Source organism: Diceros bicornis, chromosome 2 (assembly GCF_020826845.1).
Source record: "Diceros bicornis minor isolate mBicDic1 chromosome 2, mDicBic1.mat.cur, whole genome shotgun sequence".
Classification (NCBI taxonomy): Eukaryota; Metazoa; Chordata; class Mammalia; order Perissodactyla; family Rhinocerotidae; genus Diceros; species Diceros bicornis.
The window spans coordinates 19,209,625-19,234,102 of NC_080741.1; the positions used below are offsets into that span (position 1 = coordinate 19,209,625).

The window sequence follows — 24,478 nt, forward strand, 5'->3', positions numbered from 1 at the left end:
AAGTATTATATCAATGTTAAATTTACCAAGGTTGCTAACAGTAGTGTGGTCATCTAAGAGAACATCCTTAGTCATAGGAAATACACACTGCAGTGTTTAGAGGTCAAGAACCATGAGGTATGCAATTTATTCTCCAATGGTTTCAAATACACACACACACACACACATAGAGGGAGGGAAGGAGCAAGGGAGAGGTAGAGGGAGAAAACACAAATGCACGAGCATGCAAATGGGACAAAATGTTAATAAGCGAATCTGAGTACAGTTTATATAGGTGTTTTCTATACTGTAATTCAACTTTTCTAAAAGTTTGAAATTATTTCAAAACAACAAAAAAAGTGAATTCCTACTGAGCACCTTTTGCGTCTCAGGCGCTGTACAAGGAAGTGGTAACAGAGAGAGGACAAATTCCTGAGCTCCTGCCTTCAAGGAGTTCAGACCTGCATTAGCTGGCTGTGTAGTGTCTCCATCTTCTCCATGCGAGTTCCCTGAGGGCAATAAATGTGGAATCTTTTTTAAAAAGGGCAAGAGAACTTTCCAAGTTGCTGCAGTAGCCTAGCTCCCATGTACCCATCTCCAACTCAGAACACAAGTTATTTCTAATGACAAGGGGCTGGTAAGTGAACGAGCAACAGAGAAAGCATTCACTGCAAAGAGTTTATTATACTCAAATCAACAAAAAGCTTTTTCTGTGGGTCATCCACCAGGACATGGACATTGTTTTGTTATAGAGAATAAGTCCTTGTAGTGAAATGTTATAATGAGATTTAAATCATGCTCTCTCTTAATAAACATTCTTCAGCATTTACTTATCCTTTGTATCTGTATTCATAGCACTTTCTCATAAGATGTATCCAAGTCCAAAGCCTTTTCCAGAGGGGAACACACTTTAAATTTCCTCGGCTTCTGCAGTTCACTGCCCTCAAGCTGCGGGGAGAGGGGGGCAGGGGTAGCAGGTGTGCTACAGCCCTGCAAATGCCCAGGCTGGGCTGCTTAACAGAAGTGACTGACGTCCTGGTGAAGCCAGTCGTGTGCTATCTGTCCACTCCTCGCTTGTGTAAGCCTCCTCTCCCAGGACCAGAGGCCTCCCAGAGGACAGGCACAACGTCACACACACTGGGCACTTAGAGGTCCCTCTGCATCTGTGACTGTGGCGGGCTATCAAAATGGCTCAAGTTACCTGAAAAGAGATGTGAGAAGATTGGCAACAACCTATGACACTGTTACACTGGTGGCGTCACTCAGTGTAACAGAGGTTCTCAGAGAGCACCTAATGAGTATGATGAGTGGTAATGAGCCAAAAGCAAAGAACGGGCAAAAATGCAGCAGTGGGCTTTTATAGGAAAATAAATTTATTTTCCTCCACACGCTAAAGATGGAGGATGCTGAGCAGCATCAAAGAGAAATCTATTATCCTAGAGGAGGGAAATCTATCAGGTTTTGCGAGTAAAAACAGGAGATATCAAATTGACAAATTCAAGACAATATATACAGATATATGAGGCACTGTGGAAAAGCAAATAAGTTAAGGAGACTGAAGAATGTACACATTCTTGGGAGCATAAGCAGTGCAGCAATTATACAGCTGGACTTCAACCAAAGACTGGACAGACCATGCACCACTGCTGGCTACAGGCATGACGTGGTAAAGGGAAAGTCATAAACGAAGGAAGCCAGCGTCCAGGAGGGAACACCACATTGTCTCACTATTTCCACATTAAGGACAGGCCTATGGGGGAGTTTGGACATTAAATAAAAGATGAGATATGGAAGTGAAGGGCTTGGGTTGTAATTAGAAGGATTTGTATTGAACTGGACCTTAATTTCCTGCAGAACAACAGACTTACTTGATCCTAGTCCAAGAAAGAAATCCTGCGGATGCATGTTGCCGCAACCATCTCCTCGCACTACTGCTGAAATGAAGGAATGTCTTGAGGGAATAAGTGCCCTTGTTTTATTATCTAGTTATTTGTCTGATTACTTCTTAGGTTATTTAAAAAAAAGAATTGGTTCTTCTATGTAAGACCCAATGTCAAACTAAAATCAACCACGTGACTTAGTAAAGTCCCACAAGAAAGTAACCCAGGACCAACAAAATCAGCCTGCAATCAAAAATGCAATGGGGCTGTTTGTAAAGACACTGTATTCCTAATGAAGTCTTCTAAACGAGCCGTCGGCTACACCCTCACAAAGACATGAAGAATATCAGTCTACTGCTCCACCAGTGGCGTCATCTCTAGGGAAGAGAGGTCATTCAAGGTGTTTCACAATCTGTTAACAGCTTTCCCTCCCTCTAAACTCACCTCCCAGCCCTCCTCTGTTCTACCCAAACAGAGGCTTACACCACTTCGTCCTGCTGGGAATGCCTTCCCTATTTCCTGCTATTAACTTCTACCCATCCTTCCACGTCCATATCAAGTCTGAGAGCTGCCCTAAGAAGACTTTCCTGATCACTCCTGTCCACAGTGGTCTCTCCCTCTTCTGAACCTCTAAGGCATGTCTTCTTGGTAAAATGAACTTGCCAATTAGTACTAGCAATTTTCTTATGTGTTTCACCACCCTAAATAATGATGAAAGACTTCTGGAGGGTAAGGACCACATCTTGTATCCTCACAGATGACAGGCACCTTAAATGTTGGTGATTTTGTGATTCTTTGAACACATTTCCTGCCCCTCAATCCATTCTTCACACATAAGCAAGAGTTATCTTAAAACTTCAAGTAGATCATGTCACCCTCTCCGACTTCCCCCGCATTTCAAACCCTTCACCAGCTTCCATTGCACTTAAGTCATGCATCCACACTCCCTACCCTGCCTAGAAGGTTTCACGTGATCTGGCTGTTTCTTAACCTCCAACCTCATCTCTCGCCACAATACTCCAAATCAGCATCTGCCTTCCAGCCAAACCTGCCTTCTTACAATTTCTAAACATGCCGGATTTATCCTGCCTCAAGTTCCTTGTATATGCTGTTCCCTCTTGGCCTGAAACCCTTTCTCTGTCCCCTTCTCCTCCCTCCAACCTGTCCCACACAGCAGTCACATGGCACAGCTAACCCTTTCCTTTTCATCATGTCTCAGCTGAATTCACCTGCGTGAGAGGTCGTCCTTGACCACACCCCCTGAAGTATATTTCCCACATTACTCTCCACCTCAGCGCTATTTCCTTCATAGCACTAATTTATTTGTTTACAGCCCTACTGGCCCTCACCCTAACAAGACACATAAGGGCTCTAAGTGCAGAGCACATATCTTGGCAAAGACTAGGTACAGTGCCAAGTAATTATTGATTTATATGTTGAGAAAATCATAACTGAAGACATTTGAAAACATGTTCTAAATTTTTTTCCCTGCTCTAAGTTTTCTTTTTATTGAGGGAATATTGGTTTATAACATTATATAAATTTCAGGTGTACATCATTATATTTTGACTTCTGTATAGACTGCATTGTGCTCACCATCATAAGTCCAGTTGCCATCCATCACCATATCTATGTGCCCCTTTCCCCCTCCTCCTGCCCCCTTCCCCATCCTCCTGCCCCCTTCCCCTCTGGTAACCATGAATCTGTTCTCTGTATCTATGCGTTTATCTTCCACATACGAGCGAAGTCATACAGTAATTGTCTTTCTCTGACTTATTTTGCTTAGCATAATACCCTCAACATCCATCCATGTTGTCACAAATGGCAAGATTTCATCTTTTTTATGGCTAAGTAATATTCCACTATACATGCGCCACATCTTCTTTATCCATTCATCTGTTGATGGGCACTTAGGTTGCTTCCAAGTCTTGGCTACTGTAAATAATGCTGCAATGAACGTAGGGGTGTGCATATATCTTTTCTAATTAGCATTTTCATGTTCTTTGGATAAATACCCAAAAGTGGAATAGTTAGATCATATGGTATTTCTATTTTTAACTTTTCAAGGAATCTCCATATTGTTTTCCATAATGGCTGCACCAATTTACATTCCCATTAGCAGTGAACAAGGGTTCCCTTTTCTCCACATCCTCTCCAAGACTTGTTGTTTCTTGTCTTTTTAATAATAGCCATTCTGATGGGTGTGAGGTGATATCTCATTGTAGATTTGATTTACATTTCCCTAATAATTAGTGATGCTGAACATCTTTTCATGTGCCTGTTGGCCATGTGTATATCTTCTTTGGAAAAATTTCCGTTCAGATCCTCTGCCCATTTTTTGATCCAGTTGTTTTTTTGTTGAGTTGTATGAGTTCTGTCTATATTTTGGATACTAATCCCTTATCAGATGTATGATTTGCAAATATCTTCTCCCAAGTGGTAGGCTGCCTTTTTGTTTTGTTTGTTTCCTTTGCCATGCGGAAATTTTTAGTATGATGTAGACCGATTTATTTTTTCTTTTGTTTCCTCTACGTGAGGAAAGAGATTCAAAAAGTTACTGCTACAACCAATGTCAAAGAACGTACTGCCTATAATCTAATCAGGTGGTAGCATAGGAACATTAGTAATTCATCTGAAGTACTTGAGATGCAGTGAAGTTTTGGTGGACAACATGAAGGAAAACTTCAGGGACTAAAGAGAAGTCGTCAAGAAAGGCTGGTGGACCAGATCAGCAGGAAATTCACTTCGAAGCCTGGTAATATCTTTCTAAAGAATGCATCAATCACCCACTAGATGAGCAAATATTAAAATGTCAGACAATACCAAGTATTATGAGGATATGGAGCACAGAGGCTCCCATTACACTACTGGGAGTGTAATATGGTACGACCACTTTGGAAGTCAATTTGGCATTATCTAGTTAAGCTGAATATTCACAATCTCAATGTCACAACATTTGATAATTATACAGCCTAGAGAAAGTCTCACAAGTGTGTACCTATGTAAGACATATATAAGGGAGACATGAACCAAGAGATGTAAATAGGAACATCGATAGCACTGTTTTTCCTAAGGGAATGGATAAATAGCACACATTCACCTCAGTGAAAATGAATGAACTATGGTACAAACTTCAACATGGAGGAATGCCAATGCTGAGCACAAGAAGCAAAGGTCACAGAAAAACACGCACATGGTTTCATTTTTTGCTTAAGAATATGTAAATAGATGTTAAAACTTAAACAGTAAGGGTTAACTGCAAAGTTTAAGATACCAGTTACATCTAATAATGGGAAAGGAGGGGAATGCAACTGGAGAAGAGCACGTGGGGGCTTCAAAGGAAGTGGTAATGTTCTATTTTTAAGCTAGGCAGAGGGTACGCAGCAGGTACACATTTTATTCTTCATGTCTTACATATACATTACAGCTACTCTTCCCTGTATGATAGATTAATTATTTTTAAAGAATTAACAAACACTGATCAAATTATAGAAAGAGGAAAGGTAAATGGTTTGCTCTCATACTAAGGATACCGTGTAATGGAGCAAAGATCCCTTCAAAATGGTTGCTATAAAGCCCAAAGCCAAATATGTGCCCTCTTGAAAACAAGAATATCAGTCCTACAACCGGCTTTCTTAGCTTCATTCAAGGTTCTATTTTTATTCCCCTACCTTTTTTTCGTCTTTCACTCTTGTCATATTTTGTGCATCTTTGTAAACCACTCTAAATCCTTTCTAGAACAAAGTACAGTATAAAATAAATGATATACACACTAGAAATAATATGGTAATACAGAACAGACTGAAGGGATCATCCCATAACCAGGCACACACAACACTAAAGGAGCTCCTACCAGATGCAAATGGGAATGAAGTTGGTGGTTAACCCAGTATAATACCAATTAAATTTCAAGCTCCAGGAAAGTCCTTACTTCACAGAAAAGATGAGTCTAAGTAAATCAATGAAAATCTAGTGAGGAATGTCATGCGTGGGCCACCATATAAGGTAACGAGTGTAAGTACATGTGAAGAATTATGATCACAGTCAAAACTCACAGAAACCACACTAATGAAGCAAAGATGAGTAGTTTTTCATAGTGATTATGGTTGTTTTGAATCTTTACACTTGACTAAAAAGTGAATAGAGAATATATTTACCCATTACAGCAGAATCTCTAGAACAATCTATTTCCTTGTTTACTGAACCAAAATTGCCAAGCATTAATAATCCTACAGTTACATCAAAAAATTTAGATGTGTGATCCCACCCACTTCAAACCTTGAAAGCAGCTGAACTAAGTAGAAATAAGCACATGTCGGTATTGCAATTTTCATTTTAAAATTATATTTTTATTCCTAGAATGCTACATACAAATACTTATAATCACATAAATGCCATATGGACAAAAAAATCCTCTCGTTTTAAAAACTGGCCCAGTTATCAATAAAACAACTTGTTAGAATAAGATCGAGGAGCTATCAATTAAATGCATCATAGAAGTTCTTAATTAAGGAATATGCATCCTATGTTGAGGTCTTTTCATTTTTTTCAGAAAAAATAAACCTGTTTCTGGTGCATGAAAAAAAAGTGGGTTTCTTCTGTGCTAACCAGAGCTTCAAAATGTCAAAACTATGTCAGAGGTGGAGAGATTGGGCTTAAACCACCAGGAGAAGACAAGACACCACATTGCCCTTCCCAAGCTGATTTTGATTCCTAAGACATGGTTTTCCCAAACCTGGTTGTTTCCTCTCTGAGGCAAAAGGTTAAAAGACTGTCAAAATACAACTACATTTACAGTAAACTTGCTGTACCTACCATAGCTGGGAAATGCGATGCTCTAGCTAATGGAAAATTGTGTTAGCTAAAAATCCAGGTGTCTCTCTGTATATCCAACCACCTCCTGTGTCAGTGCATGTCTGTGTATGTGTGTCTACCTGTATACATGCGTATGTGTATATATCCTTATACACACCCAAGCATTTGGACTACTAGCACCTACAGAATTAGAAAAGAGTACACAGAACTAAAAATACACTGACCACAATTTAATTCATTCAACAAATCAACACTGGCTACATTTATATTCAAGGATCACATCATTGTTGCTTTAGCATCTAGGATGTCCCAAAGGGTGAGATCATTTCCCCGAAGTCACCATGTAGGACCTAAAAGGCCTGGTCCTGGGGCCGGCCTGATGGCATAGTGGTTAAGTTCGCATGTTCCACTTTGGTGGCTGGGGTTTGTGGGTTCGGATCCTGGGCACAGACCTTCACACTGCTCATCAAGCCATGCTGCGGCAGCGTCCCATATATAAAGTAGAGGAAGACTGGCACAGATGTTAGCTCAGCGACCATCTTCCTCACCAAAAACAAAAAAAAGGCCTGGTCCTGCCTTCCACAAGTTTACAGCCTGGCAGGGATCTGATTTAACTGTGCTATCACAGGACTGTCAGGGACCTTGCAGGGACCGCACGATGATCATGAGTACCCACAGATGTGAGGAAGTGTCAGTGCCAAGTTGGGGAAAAAAATGTCAGTAAGTCAACTCTGGCTGTGTTTATTATCTACAGACCATGTAAGTGATCTGTAGGATAGGTTTCTTCATAAGGAAGGACACCGTGATCTCATCAGTGCCATCTTCCACTGCTTCAGTCCATCTCTGAAACCTCTACCACATGCTGTCACGGGTTTCCTTCTCTGAGCAACCTTTATACTCACAATTTGTTCTCTCCCTTTGTTTTGAAAAGTATGATTCATATCTGAGAAGTCCCCTTACACACAAAGTAGACCTTTAGAAGTGAAATGTTAAAACAACTCAAATGTTTCACGAAATGTCATTTCTGTGTGATATCCTTATAAAAGTAGCAGGATTCCAGAAAAAGGAATTCAAGTTAAAGTTAGGTCCTTTTGGCAAATCTTTCTTGGATCTCTTGATATGAGTGTGTTTAGAGCTCAACACACTGTGACAGAGAGAATGAAGACACTAGCATATGCCCACAGGGAGGCAGTAAGGACTTATCAAGGAGTTCATTTTGAATTTTAAATCCAGTGCTCACAAAGAGTTAAACACAAATTAATTTCCCCAAAATAGATCGCTTAAAGGTCAGTTCATACGTTTGGTTTCTTTTGGCTTGTACTATGGACCCCTTCTGGATTTCTGAGAAGATAGAACTGAATGCCTTTTAGGTTGATAGAAGTGATCCCTGGTTTTAGACCAAATGCCTTCCTGCAGACAGCATCTTAATTGAGCAAAGCCCTACAAGGCACATCACAGATGCTCTGTCCTCAGACTGGCACACATTTCAGCCTTCGTCTGTCTAGACACAAGCAATACAGATGGGTAAGTGGGAAGGAAAGAAGAAATGGAGGGCTCTTCATCAGGCACAAAGTAATCAGCAGAAATATGGCCCAGTGGGGATGCCATCTATGTCGTGAAATACGTGAAGTGCTTCACAAAGTTGAATAAAGCAGGAGGGCCTTCCACAACCCTCTACTGGTCTTTACACTTCCCTGGGCAGGGGTGAGGATGAGCTCTGAGTGCTTGGAATTAGGACAGCCCCTCCTCTGGCTGGGGTTAAGTGGGAGCCCTGCGCACTCAGTGTAAGACTACTCCTCAGACAGAAGTCCATGTGGAGATCCAGAACCCTGGGCTCTCCAATATCCACACTGCCTGCCTCCCAGCCCACTCCCCACACTCAGCCTTGGGAGCATCAGGATTCATTCCATCACACCTCTTATCCCTGTTAACACCACACACAAGGAGAAGCCCAGGTCGTTTCTCATTCCTCCAACTTTTATGGCCATATGGCCTCTTTCATTCCTTTTCTTGACCCTATCTCCCACCCCCTGCCAGTGTCTGAGCCCTTTTCCTACGCTCTCTGGAACTCACAGGCAGCCATTAGCAAGATCTCCCTTATCCTTGGCCTCCTCTCTGAAAGCTCCCTCCATCTTCCTTCTCTAACTGGCTGTTTCCTGAGGATACTACTCCTCCACTCCCCAGGCCTCTCAAGAAGGTTGAACCACAGGGCTTAGAGGTGGGGTGGGTGTCCTTGTCGCTTCTCTTTACCACATCTAGACCACTGTCCTTCCTTCTGTAAAAACTGTAAGCTTTGAATTACACAAAATCAGACTGTACCACCCACTCCCCCCCTCTCTGGGAAGATCTGGATTCCTGGCTCCCTATCATTCTCCATCACTACTGTGGCCAGGATTCTAGGTAAATTCAATATCCACACAGATGATGCTTCCAATACTCTGGGCTTCTCAGTCCTTGTCCTCCACCCTAACTCCAAGGTCATGTGCCAGTTCTTAACTAAAATTCCTCCATGTTATTCTCCAATACCACCATCTTCTGTCAGTTCCCTGCCTCTGGTACCCCAACTTCAGAGATCCCAGGGAGACCTGTGAGCCATTGATCCTACCACTTTTCACGTTCTCTCAACCTGCTCCTGTCTGGCCTTGACTCCTTAACCAGTTTAAATTCCATGTTCAACTGTCATAACCACTCCCTTTCTGAGTGGGGACAGAGTACACCCTGAATTCCCTCCCACTCTCATGTGAACCTGCTCACCTGGCAAAACCACATCCTGGTTAACTTCATCACTCCACTCATTCTCATAGAGGCCCAGAGAGAGGAAAAACACACAACTCCACTGAACGCTCTCCCTCTAAATCCGTGACCTCCAGTGAGTCCTTAACGTTCCTCGAGCAATTGGCCTAAGTCCTCAAAAATGCCATCTCCAATCCTTCTCCTTCAATTCTCTCTTGAATCCAAAGGGGCTTGACAAATCTTTGTAGAAATGAATTGACATTAACTAACGTCACCAGATTTTAGACTAAAAGAAACTTAATTCCGTAAAAGTAAATTTTATATGAGATTTACTTCCAATTTCTAAAGCAGTATATGTCCTGAGTTAGAATACGTTTCCAAAGATTCCCCTTAGCACAAATTCTTATAAAAGTAAAAGTGGAGAATGGATGGCAGAGTACATTAAAGATTTAAGCTCACTAACCAACTTCCTTTAAACCTACCCTGAGATTCTGTAGACCACGGGCTCCTATCCCTCTGGCCCAAAAGCATGTCCATTAGCTGCAGACAGATGTTTTCATTCCCTAAGCTTACAGAAAATTAAGACAATTTAAAATAATGAGATGTTAATAGAGAATTAATAAAATTATCAAAAACTCTAAAAAGGTTTCTTGGCTATTCTTTGTGCACTGGGTCAATAGGTTATGATTTTCCAATGTCAAGAAATAATATAATGATGCCAGAGGAAAACATCCACGTCAGAAAAAGAAAAGCTGGATTAAGGAATGACTAAGCACTAATTTTATTTGCAAAGCTAATAAATGATCTTTTCTCCTAGAAAATGCACTCTCTGACTTTCCAGCACTGCCACGGAGAAGACTCAATGTCCAGGCTACCAGGTTTAAATTGCAGGCATTTAGGATACCTAATGAATTGCCAATGAAATAAATTGCTAGTTCCTTTTAAAAATAAGTGCCAAAACTGGTAGCAACACTTAAATAGTTCTGGAGGTCCATAAAATTGTGCCAAAATACCTCCCTTAACGTGAAGCCCTCATTGATTTTCCTTTCATATTTGGGTAAACTGATAAATTTGAATACACATGCCATCATAAAAGCTCCCCTGGGCAGGTACTCACATGTTCCATGCCAGAGAACTACACACACCTACTCGATACCATATCGCCTTGGAATTATTCTAGACTTTAAGCTCCTAGAGAACAAAGACATTCCTCTATATTCCTATCACCTAGTGTCATAGTGTCTATGCAGTTGAACTTAACAGACGTTCTATAAGAACAGTGTCCAGTCCTTTCCACCCATTTAATGTGTTGCCTTATCTAGACGATGCTGCAAATGCTTGATCAGTAAGCCAAGCATGTTTTAAGTCTTGTTTTGATTTTTAAGAATGAGACATGCTCATGTACAAACATTCAAACTGCACAGCAAAATACCAAAACGAAAATAAGTCACTTGGAAAAAAACACTGCTAGGATTTTGTTGAATATTTCTTATGTTTTCATATATATATGTGTGTATATATATATATATATGTATATACATTTACAAACAATTTTATACAAATGAGTTCATATTATTTATGTAGTTCTGTGATCAGAATTGTTTTAACTTACTAATATATATGGATATCTTTCCATAAAAACAAAGAACTACTGTACCTTTCTGTGATCAGAAACCCCTTTGAGGGCCGGCCCCGTGGCTTAGCGGTTAAGAGCGCGCGCTCCGCTGCTGGCGGCCCGGGTTCGGATCCTGGGCGTGCACTGACGCACCACTTCTCCGGCCATGCTGAGGCCGCGTCCCACATACAGCAACTAGAAGGATGTGCAGCTATGACATACAACTATGTACTGGGGCTTTGGGGGGAAATAAAATAGATAAATAAAATCTTAAAAAAAAAGAAACCCCTTTGAGAATCTGATGAAACCAGAACCACCCAGAAAAAATGCCCTTAAATGTAACAAATTTTGCAGATATTTTCACACAGTTCAAGAATTCATTAATCAGATGCGTGAACTTGCACAAATCATATTTTCTGTACTTATGTTTCTCTGTAAACTAATGTAGAATGATAAAATATTTCTCTATCATAGGACCATCTGTACAAGCACAATACAGAATACCAACTATAGTGACAGGTTAAGTGGCTCCCTTCTATTATCTTCCTTCTCAAGGACTCCATCCCCACTGTGTTGCTCCTCTTCTCACGCACGTTACATGAATAATTCGTGAGTAAACATGTAGAGAGGAGTTTTCTTCAGTTTTTGCCAGTTGGCATCTCTGGCCTAGCTCACATATGTAGAGGTTTGAAGAGTTAGGAAACAATGACAAAAAGATCCCTTTCCATTCCCTACCCTTACAGCTCATCTCAGAGAGTCTCAAGTTTATTCTGAAATTTTAAAATTTTTATTGACGTTCTTACTTGCTCATCACTTATCTTTTGGCCACTCTCAATTTCTATAAATCCTGAGTCTTTAATTTTTACCAGTCTATAGGACAAGATTTAAAATAAAACTCTAGGGGCTGGCCCGGTGGCGCAGCAGTTAAGTTCATGCGGTCCGCTTTGGCGGCCCGGGGTTCTCCGGTTAGGATCCTGGGCGCGGACCTACTCACTGCTCATCAAGCCATGCTGAGGCAGCATCCCACATAGAAGAACTACAAGGACCCACAACTAGGATGCACAACTATGTACTGGGGCCTTTGGGGAGAAAAAAGATGAAGATTGGCAACAGATATTAGCTCAGGGCCAATCTTTCTCAAAAAAAATAAAATAAAACTCTAATGAGTTAGGGAAAAAATGAAAAAAAAAAACTTAAGAAGGACATTAACTATTGACAGGGTTGAGAGAAGCTAATAGAAAGGGAGCCAATAACTACTCTAGAAGGTGGTAAGATACTAAAGCATCATACACTGAGCTTCATAAGCAGCAAGGAAGGAAAAAATATGTAAAGTTGTCTCATTATCAAAATAAAAGCAATAAATATATTATCAAAATGTGAGCTATTCTTATAATAGCTAAGCCGTGTAACTCAATGAAATTCAAGAAGATCAAGGAAATTTAATGATGTATTTTCACAGCATTCTCACGTAATTCAGAGGAATGAACTCAAGGTAGGGTAAAAATCTGGGTTAAAAGCCAAACTCTGCTGTGCATGAGCTACTGACTAGCCTTGGGCAAGTCACTTCCCTTCTCTGGGTTGATAATCCTCAGCTTAAACACCGCATCCTCACAAAAGCCTCCTTGGACCCTAAGGCAGCTCCCCGTTGTGGGCTTCTGTAGCTCTCAATACTTACAGCTCTCATCAGACTTTTAATTATTTGTTCAATGTCTATCCTCTCCACTTATAGCAAGCTCCATGTCTGTTCACCTCAGATCCTCCATTCCTTACACAGTGCCCGGTAGGAAAGGGAGGTGAGGGAAAGATGAAAAAATAACTGAAACGATAAATTGATGACCAAAAACTGAGGTGGTAAACCAGACGACCTCCAGGGTGTGCTTAGATGCTAATGTATTAAGGGCATTTCTTCCTCTCCAACTTTATAAATGCTAGGGTTTAATTAGGTTAAAACATTTATGGATCACCTAATTTGAATGGAGTCTTCTGCTTGGTCTACAGGGAGAAAAAGGGTAGCCAAGGATACATGAGAATTAGGTCTTGTCCCTGACCTTCAAAGAAATGGGTCTGGTTAGAAAAAAAAACTGCATTAAAAAGTAGGACAAAGGAATAGAACAACTTTAATGAAAACAATGACTTTACCAGTGTAATGAAGAACTCAAGTGATTGAGTGATCTGAGTAAGAGGTGTTGGGATGACTCTCAATTATGAGAGTACACTACACAGAGAGGTGAACTGACTCCTCTGCAGCCACACAGCCAATTTAAGTGAGACCTGATGGAAAGAACCTAGGCCCCTTCGGTCTGCTGGCAGTGAAGGAGAAAGGAAGCCCCTTAAGTGAAAAGTGTGGCTCATGCTCCTGAGACTGTAGGCTCTTCACAGAGTTACAAGAGAAGAAAACGTAAGATTCAGCTCAACAGATAGTCAGATATGGCCAAATCAATCCTACTGCAGACTGCTTTGGAGGCGTGCAGAATTTGGACCTGTCCAGAAAAATAAGTGCTACTCCAAGGAGAACCAAGAAAGTGGTTACTGAATAAAAATATAGGAATGGTAAGTGAAGGTAAAGGGAATGAGTAAATAGACTACAAAGAAATTATCAATGCAACGAAACCCCTATATTCTGATCTCTGCCACAGGCCTCCCGCAGTACAAGCAACATAAAGAATGCAAGAGAAGTACATGGCGTGATCCACGCCTGCAGAGGCCTTGTTGTCTAACTGTGGAAATAAGTAATTGAGGGAGAAAATTCCAATAGGTAACAAAGTCTCCCAGTCCCAAAATGTGGCCTCAAATCATAATACCCAAAGAAGCAAAGCTAGGTTAACAGGGAGACCAGGAGCAGAACCGTGAAACGGGGCTTTGCCCTTGGCATCTCTCAGTCTCTCCTTCTGAGCCTCTCACCCCTCAGGAGCACTCCTCCCCTATCTCCTCCACTCTGGGGAAGATGGCTGGTGGGCACAAGAGAGCAGCCACAACACTTAGAGGCCTGCCTTGCAGCCAAACAAATGCCAGGAAGGGAACCCCAGACAGACAAGATGCGGCAGAGAGCACACATGTGACTGCAGCAGCCATCCTGAGGGCCGCACACAGTGTGCCATGAAGAAGAGCAAGACGCAAGTCCTTCCTTCCTCAGGAGCAAACCCTCGGAGGGGCTGTCAATCCTTCCTAGGCAGGGCCCCATCCCATCAGCTCTTCCTCCTAAATCGTGAGGGAGCAGGGGAGAGCTGGCAGGAGACATGTTCTGATTAGCCCACAGAGCAGGAAACTGAGAAGTTTATTTAAAAATGAAGGTGAAGTAGGACATCCAACCTAACACACATCAACAAAGCAGCCACACAGTTCAGCTGCTGTACATCTCTCCTTCTATTTGCTTTTCTCATCCTGGTGCCCATAATTTAAAAAAAAATATTCAAAACCAATAGTTTAAAAAAATCCAACTTACTCAGAGGCTGTATTTCTTGCTTCCTCCAACTATGACTATTTCTGTGAGGAAGGACACACGGCTGAGGCCCTGGTGTCTCTCCTTCAGATGGATTAACAAGTAACTTAGTGCAACCCAGCCTCACGGTTGCTTCTTACCACCCTCCCTTTCTTCTCCCCTAAACACACTCAGACGCGGGCACTCTCTCCATCAGTGCTCATGGAGAGAAAAGGTCAGGGGCTCCTGCTGTCTGCCTATAAAACCTCTCCATTCAAAAAAGGTACACTAGATAATCTTTCTGACTACGAGGAAAAAAAAATCTATCTTAACTCTTGTCCAAAAGAGGGATCTGGGAAGAACAATATATTGTGATGGATCCTTTCATACCACAAATGTTCTCCTGGCTTTTTATATATTTCACTCAAAAGCCTGAGGTAAAAAAGACAAAAATCACAAAATTTAGACAACTGGTAAGGCTCTAATTAGAACCGAAGAATGCAGAAGAATCCAAGCAATTGTACTTATCTCTCTCACCAACAAACTCATGAGCAAAAAAGACAAAATTAATTAAATGAGAACCACACATATAGGTATATGAAATTACAGCCCATGTTAATAACTAAAAAACCAAACTAGAAAAGCAAAACAAGCATTTAAGTTATCTTGAGCAGAAAAAATTGTAAAAGCCTTATTTTGTGCAGGAGACAAGAAGGAAAATGGAGAAAAGGGAGGAATAAAGAGTGAAAAGGGGCAGAAGTCAGGTTTTAAAAAACCAAAATTTATAGACCTAACATATGGCTTAAATCATTTGAGCATGAAATAGGAAATCATAATTTAAATAGAATGAACAAAAGAAACACTGATATGCTTTCAGCTCCACAGTCAGAGAAGGGCAGAGCTGCCAGGAGAGCATCACCATTGTTTGAGAACACTGGCAGGTTTATTCATGCTAAATATGCTATAATTGAGAAGCAATATGGGGCAAAGTCTGCTTAAACGAACTCCAAGGATTTGTGCAAGCAATCCTGTTAATGTCATGTTCCATTTTATTAAATGATGTTTGGAATAAAAAGCTTGTTGCTTGGGCCTTGGAAAACTTTGTTTCAAAGAGGAATACGTTACGACAGCTATAATTATAGCATTTGATCTCCACGATAAATCTTACTTTACATGAAAGGAAACAAATGCTGAGAAAATAAATCAGTGCTCAAGGTCGTATAGAGTGTGGCCTTGAAACTGCTGTCAATTTCTGATGTGGGCAGATATACCAGGACACCGTGAGGATCCATGAACATAATTTTCACAATCACAGGTGGAGGGAAGAGAATGTATCTTTAGGTGCTTACTGATAGCATTAGGGGTACTGGGGTCTTATCTAGGAAAGACGTGGTTGGAGGAGGTGTGAAAGTGGCAAGTAGACGATGGCTAATCAAGAACTGTGATGCAGACCAGCTCTGCAATTCTGACGGTCAATAACTTCATCAGCAAGCATGGATGATGAGCTGACATGCAGGGCTCTGTGCTGGACAGGCTAAAAAGAGGACACGGGTGTGAAAGTATCCCAAGTACCACGCTCACAAGCATCCTATAAGGTAGGTATTATAATTCCCACCCTATAGGTAAGAAAATTGAGGCTAAGAGAAATTATTTTCCCCAACGTCACATTTCTAAAAACTGATAGAGACAGGATGGAAATGCAGATCTGGCTACCAGGCCAAAGGTCTATGAATGCTACCAAACCAAATGGTCACTGAAAAAATTAGGGCACTCTATACAGGGAGGACAGAGTGGGACCAAGGACCAGTCTGAGCAAGGAGAAGTTCGTGTGTAGAAAGGAAGAGGGAGTCCAACTGTGGACAGCCTTCATGCCTAGTTAAGAAGCACCATGTCCTGCAGCCAGCTGGGAACCAGAGAACTCTGGAAATATGAGAAAGATGTAAGAAAGGGGGCAAAGACACTAAAGGATCTAAACAAGGTAACAGGGTTAATGGAAAGAGGGAAAGATGGAAGGGCATTTGGAAAAACACCAGAAGGAATATAAAGTTAAAATCACAGACTGAACTAACACGGGATTTTGGTCTCTCAAAGTAAAAATGTTCTTTTTTAAGTTGGTGGGGGAGGGGTGGCTCTCTCCTCTTTCTTTTTTTTTTTTTTTGGTGAGGAAGATTGGCTCTGAGCTAACATCTGTTGTCAATCCTCCTCTTTTCGCTTGAGAAAGATTGTCACCGAGCTAACATCTGTGCCAATCTTCCTCTATTTTGTATGTGGGACGCCACCACAGCACGTCTTGATGAGTGGCATGTAGGTCCGCACCCGGGATCCAAACCTGCAAACTCCGGGCTGTGGAAGCAGAGCACACAAACTTAACCACTATGCCACTGGGCCAGCCCCAAGTTGGGGGGCCTCTAAATAGTGTCCTATTGTTTAATGCTTGGCAAATATTTTACTAATGCCAGTAATTAAAAATTTCAGAAGCAATCCAGTAAGTGCTCTTTCTGACGGAAAAGGGACAGCTTTTGATAGCTAAGGGAAGCACGTGCCTGTCTGCCTTCTTCCTTGTCCATGAAACCTCCTTTAAGGGGGTGTGCTGATAAGAAATGGGTCACGTTGGAGGATATTACATCAGCTACAGCTTCACTTCGTTGAAAGGTGAAGGTCAAGATTCAATGACGGGCTTGGGAGGGAAAGAACTGAGAAGGAACAATCAGCCCTTCCTGTGGATCATGGGAAGGACAAGGCAGCTCACCAGGGCTGGGGGTTTCAGCCCTGCCCTCAAGCATCTGCACCCACAGTCCTTGACCCCCATGCACATTTGTCCCCCAAGAACCTCACAGGATATGGCCTGTGGCAGGACAAAATCCCAGGTTTCAGGATCCGAGGCTCTTGGCCATCTTTCAGAATCTCTCAGAATCTCTTTAAACCCTGGAGAGAGCAGATGTCTTTACCGTTGCTACAGAAGCTTCATGGAGGGTTGCAAATTAGTTTCTGATCCTAAGAGAAGAAAAATAATTCTGTTTTGCTTTTCGTAAAATAAAAATTGCATATGCACAAATTTGAGTTCCTTTATCTTTACTTTATACTGTAAGATTAGTACCTCTTTAAAATTAAAATTGAAGATTTTAATCTGGCAATGTGTGGTTCTCTATATACCAATCTTCCTGCTCAGAAGAAACTAACTGGATACAATTCTATATTTTTCCCTTCTCCTTCCCATTTAAAAAAAAAAGAGGAGATAGGGATCTTCACAGAGTCAGAAGAGGAGAAACTGGAGCCAATGATTCATCTCTGCTCTTTTCACCTCAGTAGTCAGCTGAGTGACGAAGCTGATCCCCATCACCCTTCAATAACGCTATGGTCTTTCCTCAACCAGCAGTTGCAGAAGCCCTGCTGAACTCTTCTGCCTCTTTCAACAAAAGCTGCATCTAAGGAAATACTAACCGATTCCCTGTAGGTGGCACCACCATACTCCAGCTACTTGAAAAGTGTGAGAGCCTGAACTGAATTCAGTGAACCGATGGGTCTGTGTGCTGCCACAGATCACCCCACTTGGTCCATACACAGGTCACAGCTGTGCGGGTCCATGGAGCTGGGACCATCCTTCTTTCCCAGCACAGAATCATAAATAAGGCCCGAGTCTCCTGCAATGCGAGAATGCATTCTCTTGCAAAGTCACACTCAATCACTGGTTCAAATGAAGCTAACTCTCCAAAATTAGGGGTAAATGCACAAAACATTTTTAAGTCTACTTTGTAAAGCAGTAATCCCCTAAATGAGAACATCTATATGGAATCTATTTTCAGAGTAATAAGCCAAGTTATTTTCCTTTGTCAGAACTGGAATCTTAACAACCCAGTTGTTGAACAACACTTGTCAGAGATGTCAAAACGTCTTTCAACATTTAGACAGCCACCTAGCCATTATTCCTGTAGGATACATGGGTGGGTGAGAGAATCACATTTGACAGATGCAAAAAGTAAGATACCCATGTGGAAAACATAACTCATTTCCCAATCATCCAACCCAGCAATTTCCCTACCATTCGGCACTGGGACACAGCAAGTCTTCTCAAAAGAAGGAATTCAGGCTTTCTCACAATTGCTACTGAACATGTAAGCTTTGCAAATAATCTTCCAATTCGTTATTATACCATACACCACAAATACTGTTTATATTGATTCCAGGAGTTAAGAATTCAGGATCCTTATACTAGAGAGGTCTCATGTTCTATCAGTCTACCTCACCACTGCTCCTTTCTAGAGAAACTGCCAGGATCACAGTCCTTATTGAAGCAAACAGCCCTAGGCCACAGCTGTTTGGAGCATGAGCGGGCATCTGGACCCCTAAGATTTCCTGGCATAAGAACTTTGACCAATAGGGATGATAGTTACTACAGAACTATCATATTCCTTTCTTTCTTGGTCCATACACAGATCATCAGTTAGGTTGGGGGACAAAAAGGGAAAGCAAGAACAGAAGGACATAAGGAGATAAAGCCAAAATGGAAATGCTGAGCCATGTTAATGGTGGAGAAGAATATGGATTGACCAACCACTGTTAGTGCAGACACATCCCGGAGTTGCAACAGATGGGGACAATCTTTCTGGTCCTGAGTTAGGTCCTGTCTCTATTAGCTCTGGCCAGACTATGGCTCTTTCTCATCCTGAAAGGACTCTGGGATTCTTCCCACACTTGGCCATGTGTCTGACATTGTTTTATTTTCTCATGCATCCTTACTTAAGCTTTCCATTTCTTAAGGTAACTTCAATGAGTTTCTGTTCTTATGATCAAAGATATTTATATGGGCCCCACAGCAAGATGTCTGAAAGTGCTACACTTCTCTTTACTAACTACAAACAATCTCAGATCTCCCAACTACATATAACCCCACAAATTTAGGGGCTACTTTACCAATATTTGTAATCACAGAAAGAAAGGAAATGGCTGGCAAAGCCTATCTCCCTTAGATTGTCTGTAAATTGCTCTTTTTGCATTTTTTCTCCCAGATCACTGCCACATGTAGACCACAATCTACTTTCAAGTAGATGTAGAAAGTTTAGCCACAGTGAAGCAGGAATGAAGATCCAGCATCCCATGGGAGCCTCAGTAATCTCTCCAGCCTCAGTGGCACTGACAGACTCCCCCCACGACTTCTGGGTTGATTTCAAGGCTCAGGGCCAAGTTTTGCATTGGCAAAATCTGATTCTTCTGGTCCCTATAGAATAAAATTGGCTCCCAAGGAAGTTCTAGCACTAGGAAAAGGGCAGGTCTTATCAGAAATTAATGAGCCAGCCCCTCAGAGCACCTGCACCTTCCCCAACTCTAATTACTCCTTCCTCCTGAAACAGAGGCCACTCATCCCTCTGGCAGCCGATGATTCTCAATCGCAGGTTATTTGGAAATGTGGGGGGACAGACTAGTTACTCAATGACTTGCTCAGAGTAACATGGGCATTTAGTGACCACCAGGGATGCTAAATGTCCTATAATAGACAGGAAACTTCCACACGATGATGAATCATTCTATCAAAACATTAACAGCACCTCCTTGAGAAACACAGGGCCCCCTCCAACATTCAAGGCAGACAACAGCAGGAAAAGGCAAAGTGAAGAGACGAGGGCAGTGTGAGAACAAGCAATGCACCCCACAGAAGCCATCAGTCTCAGCCCCCCGCCACCTCCTTCCTCTCCCCTCCAGCAATAATACTCACGGCACACAAACTCCTTCTTCTCATTCCCTCCACCACGAAAAACAATCTTGGGCTCAGTTAGATTTAAATTACATCTTTTAAAAACTGTATCTTTTATTTCCACATCTTTTCATTTGTTCTTATGATAATTTCTGAGCAACTAATACTGGTAATAGTAATAGATAATATCAACTGAAAACTCTTCCATGTTGCTAAAGGGCTTAATTACTAAATTTGTGCTGTGATATGTCTGTTGGAAAATTTGCTTTAGAGATTAATTCTTCAGGGGATAACTGCTCAGGGGTTAAGCCTGTGAATTAATACCCTCTTATGAAAGACTTTTTGAGCCACGCTGGGGCTTGGAAGAAGGGGTGGTGAAAATTCTCTTGCCACCTCTCCCAGACTCTTTGTTAAGCCCTAAGCAATATCAAGAGAGACACCCTGCACAAACAAGCTTCACCACCGAGGGTCAGGGCGGGAGAGACCAAATGGAACAAGACAGCTCAGCAGCCTTGGATTAAAGGACAAATATTTTAGAGGCAGTACACTCGATTATGTCAGAGAGACAGGCCCATCGCACTTTCTGGAACAGACAAATGCTGCAGCAAGGTAAAAAGTTCAGCAAGAGACACTCACAGACTGAAAAGCTCCCCAGGATGGCGAGTCCAAAATGCAATTCTGTTTTAAATGAGGTGAGGTCTGGTTATAACAAGAGCACACTATCACTACAAATGTGAGTTTCCAACAAATAGGGTCCTTACAGACTACAGCAGTGCGGTCCAACAGAATCTCCTCTGGTGATGGACATGGTCTATGTCTGTGCTGTCCAAGACAGTAGCCACTAACCACATGTGGCCACAGAGCACTGAAATGTGGCAAGTGCAAACAGGGAACTGAATTTCCAATTTTATTTAAATTTTAATTAATCCTAAATAGACACATGTGACTGGTGACTACTGAATTGGCTAATGCAGGATAAGGCTTAGATCATGGTTTGGGAAAATGATCTAAGAGGTTATCACAAGAAAATCTTACATACCTTTTGAACATCTGGAAAAATACCTTCTCAGTGCCCTCCACCACAAACACACAAACAAAATTCATAAGATGTTACAACATCAGAAACCACAAGAGCAGTGCTTCTCAAATTTTAGCGTCCATCAGCATCACCTGGAGGTCTTGCTGGAACACAGGCCCCCTCCCAGAGATTCTGATTCAGCAGGTCTGAACAGTTCAAACAAGTACCCAGGTGATTCGGATGCTGATGGTCCAGACCACACTTGGAGCAGCACTAGAGTAAAACCTTCAGCACTCAAACACCAGCACCTCCATCAAAGAGGAGCTTCCTTCACTCGTCACCTTTCTGCTACACTGAAGTGTCTCTTTCTTCAAGGTACATACAATCCTTCTCAAACATTCTTATAAGTTTTGCTTAAAACCTTTGATTATAAATGTATGACAGAAGGTAAATAAACAAGGCTAACTGTCTAAGATGGCTTCTCCACATATTGGATCCAAGATAGAGTGCATTTGTTGTCAACTTTGTGAATGTATTTAATAATTACAGGGACCAGAAACACAGCAAGGCTGGACTCAACCCTGGCAGGACAGTTCATGTCTAATCCCTGCACCAGCCCTATCTCAGAGTCAGCTGAGGCTTTCTATGAAAATAACATGATTACTCCAGGTCTAGGTCAGAGTCACGGCCTCTTTCACCATTCCAACACAGAGGTCTAAAAGAGTTATTAAAACAACATGCGTCATATTTAAAAATTTTATTTATCACTCAAAGAGCGTATGTTGAAGATAACCTCTTTCCACATTCCCAAAGAGAAGAAACAGCTACATAAAGGTTCTAGAATAAAAACAGATTTCTCCAAACGTTCTCTGATCTTTATTGTATTACCTGCAAAATCTGTTCTAGGATCAGCAGTCACCTGAGAGGATATTCTTCTTTTGAGGGTTACTTCTTTATGTCCTTTGGTCTAATTACAGGAATCACTTTAAAATTAACAGATGACCCCATCAAAAGCAATTTCCTTGACTGCTCTCCTTATCAGCCTTCTTTCTGCCTCCTCCATGCTCCCCTCTCTTTAACTTTGCAAAAAAAAAAAGCCTTCACCCAGAATACATTATTGCAATGAACTAGAACAGGAAGCCTTCAGATAAAATCAGAATCCAGTACTGCCCATCATTTCCACACCACTAACCCTTCACCCATCCTCAAACTCGCACTGTTCCTCAGTTACTGCCTTCACGAGGATTAAGAGTGACCCTTGGGTCCTGGAAATTTGGAGAGACAGGTACTGTTTCTTAGCATTTATAGAGCCCCCAAGTAGTCACACAACACTATGTACATCATTTCCTTTGGCTATTGAGTTATTAATGCTGTGTCTATTTCACAGATAGGGAAACTGTAGCAAAATGAGGCTAAATGATTAAAATACAGTCCCAGAGAAACTCAGAGCAGGAATAAATCATTGTATTCCTTCAGCAGTGGTTCTCAATCAGGGCAATTTCCCCCCAGAGGACACTGGCAATGTCTGGAGACATTTTTGATTGTCACAACTGTGGAGGGAGTGCTACTGGAATCTAGTGGGTAGAGGCCAGGGATGCTGCTAAACACCGCTACAAAGCACAGGACAGCCTCCATCACAAAGACCTGCTGGCTCAGAATGTCAATAGTGCCAAGGATGAGAACCCCTGCTCCTCTGGCATCTCGAGCATGACTTTCTGCTGCCCCCTAATCAATAGTGAAAGAATTGTTCCCTCTACAATTTGATCCTTGTACAGTATTTACATAGAAACATGCCAGATGAGTGCTATTTCTGGCATGCTATGCTCTTTAGTTACTTTTAAAATAGAAGATACATGGGAGCCACAGAGGAAAATGAGGAAAGCTAGCAAAGATCAGGTCCTTTCCTTTAAGGAGAAAACCTAGCAAAGACCAGGTCCTTTCTTTAGCAACCTCCAGGCCCTGAGCTACGGTCTGGGTCTGGCTGCTCACCTGGGCTCTTCAGTTGCTGACGTGCTCTGCAGCTGCCTTTTCTCCGCTTTGCTTATCTCTAAGCACGTACATCACTCCAGAGCAGTAATGATGTATGCTTATGGGAATCTCTAGGGATCTACAGCCCCTAATTGTCTATTTTGTTCAGTAAATTGTACTCATTACTGAGCTACGTGAGGCACCAAAGGACATCAGCCTGAGTGCCCTCTGTCTGAGGCTGGGAAATGGGACATTATCTGTCAAACATTGAGCTGAGCTGCTTAAAACAACTCTACCCAGTTTTTCAGCAGAGTACTCTTTTAATCTCCTGTCCCTCTTTCCTAACCATCTTTAGCTCCGCTTAGATTTGCATTAATTAAAATTTTCTCTTCAAAGAGTCTAGTTTTAGTTTAAGCTCTAGGAGCTGGAGAGCTCAGAAAGGATGTGATGTCCTTTCCACCTCTCTTCCTGAACCTCCACCTGTACTCTGAGAAGGGATACCGAACCAAGTGAATTTCTCCTTCTGGCCTCAAAAATCTTCAGCACAAATGAAAACCTAAAGCCTGCTTTGATTATAATGCTCCCAATGCCCACACCCATTGCACTAGGGACTGCAAATAGACGAGGAGTGAAAGGACATGTGACTTCCACTGACACTGGATAAGATAAAATGGAATGGGCAGAGCCACATGTTTGCTAGGGCTATTAGCCACCAAAGTGGGAATCATCAACTCTCTGGCAAGCTGTTTCCTTCCTGGGAAAAAAGTGATTAACGAAGGAAAAGTTAAGCAAAGTGATCCATGGAGGAGGAGGACGCTGGGAGAGGGGAATAGGAACCAGCAGAGCTAATAACATGATACGGCTACAAGAAAAAGGCAATCACAGCCTGGTTCCCTTCTCTACAGTCTATCTCAGGAAGGCCCAACACCTCCTCCTATGTAAATCACAACCTATAGAAACTCACTAAAAATTCCTGTGTTGAGCTATTTCCACGCACAGATTCCATCCCATCACCCAGACCACAGTTTTCTCTTCATAACTGTTGATTTGCATGGTGTCTAAGAGTTGAATCAACAAAGGCTTTGGGAACCTTTCACAGACAGGCCACCCCATTGCACTGATTCCAAGAGGCTAGAGAGACAAGAGCCTCTATGACTTAGTAAAACCAGCAAAACAAAAGCAGGAATGACTTTGACTTACCCTGGAGTAGAGGGTGTGAGAGCCTTCGAACGCACTTACATCCTCACAACCCATCAGCTCTGCCGCTTTTCACCACTCACTCACTTCTGCATGTTGGACTATGACCAACTGATCACCAACTGCCAAAGAAGAAAAACGAATGAATGCATTAGGTCAAAGGATC

The 24,478-nt window shown here is 41.9% G+C and overlaps 1 protein-coding gene across 3 annotated transcripts in view; it reads right to left on the bottom strand.

Annotated features, from left to right (window-relative positions):
- The window catches only part of TMEM108 (transmembrane protein 108), a 306,238-nt gene that overhangs the window by 275,088 nt on the left and 6,672 nt on the right, over positions 1 to 24,478 (bottom strand). For all 3 annotated transcript variants that reach the window (XM_058552994.1, XM_058552977.1, XM_058552984.1), the window contains exon 2: positions 24,316 to 24,434. The gene's annotated coding sequence lies outside the window, so the exon portion shown is untranslated. The remainder of the gene's footprint in view (positions 1 to 24,315; positions 24,435 to 24,478) is intronic.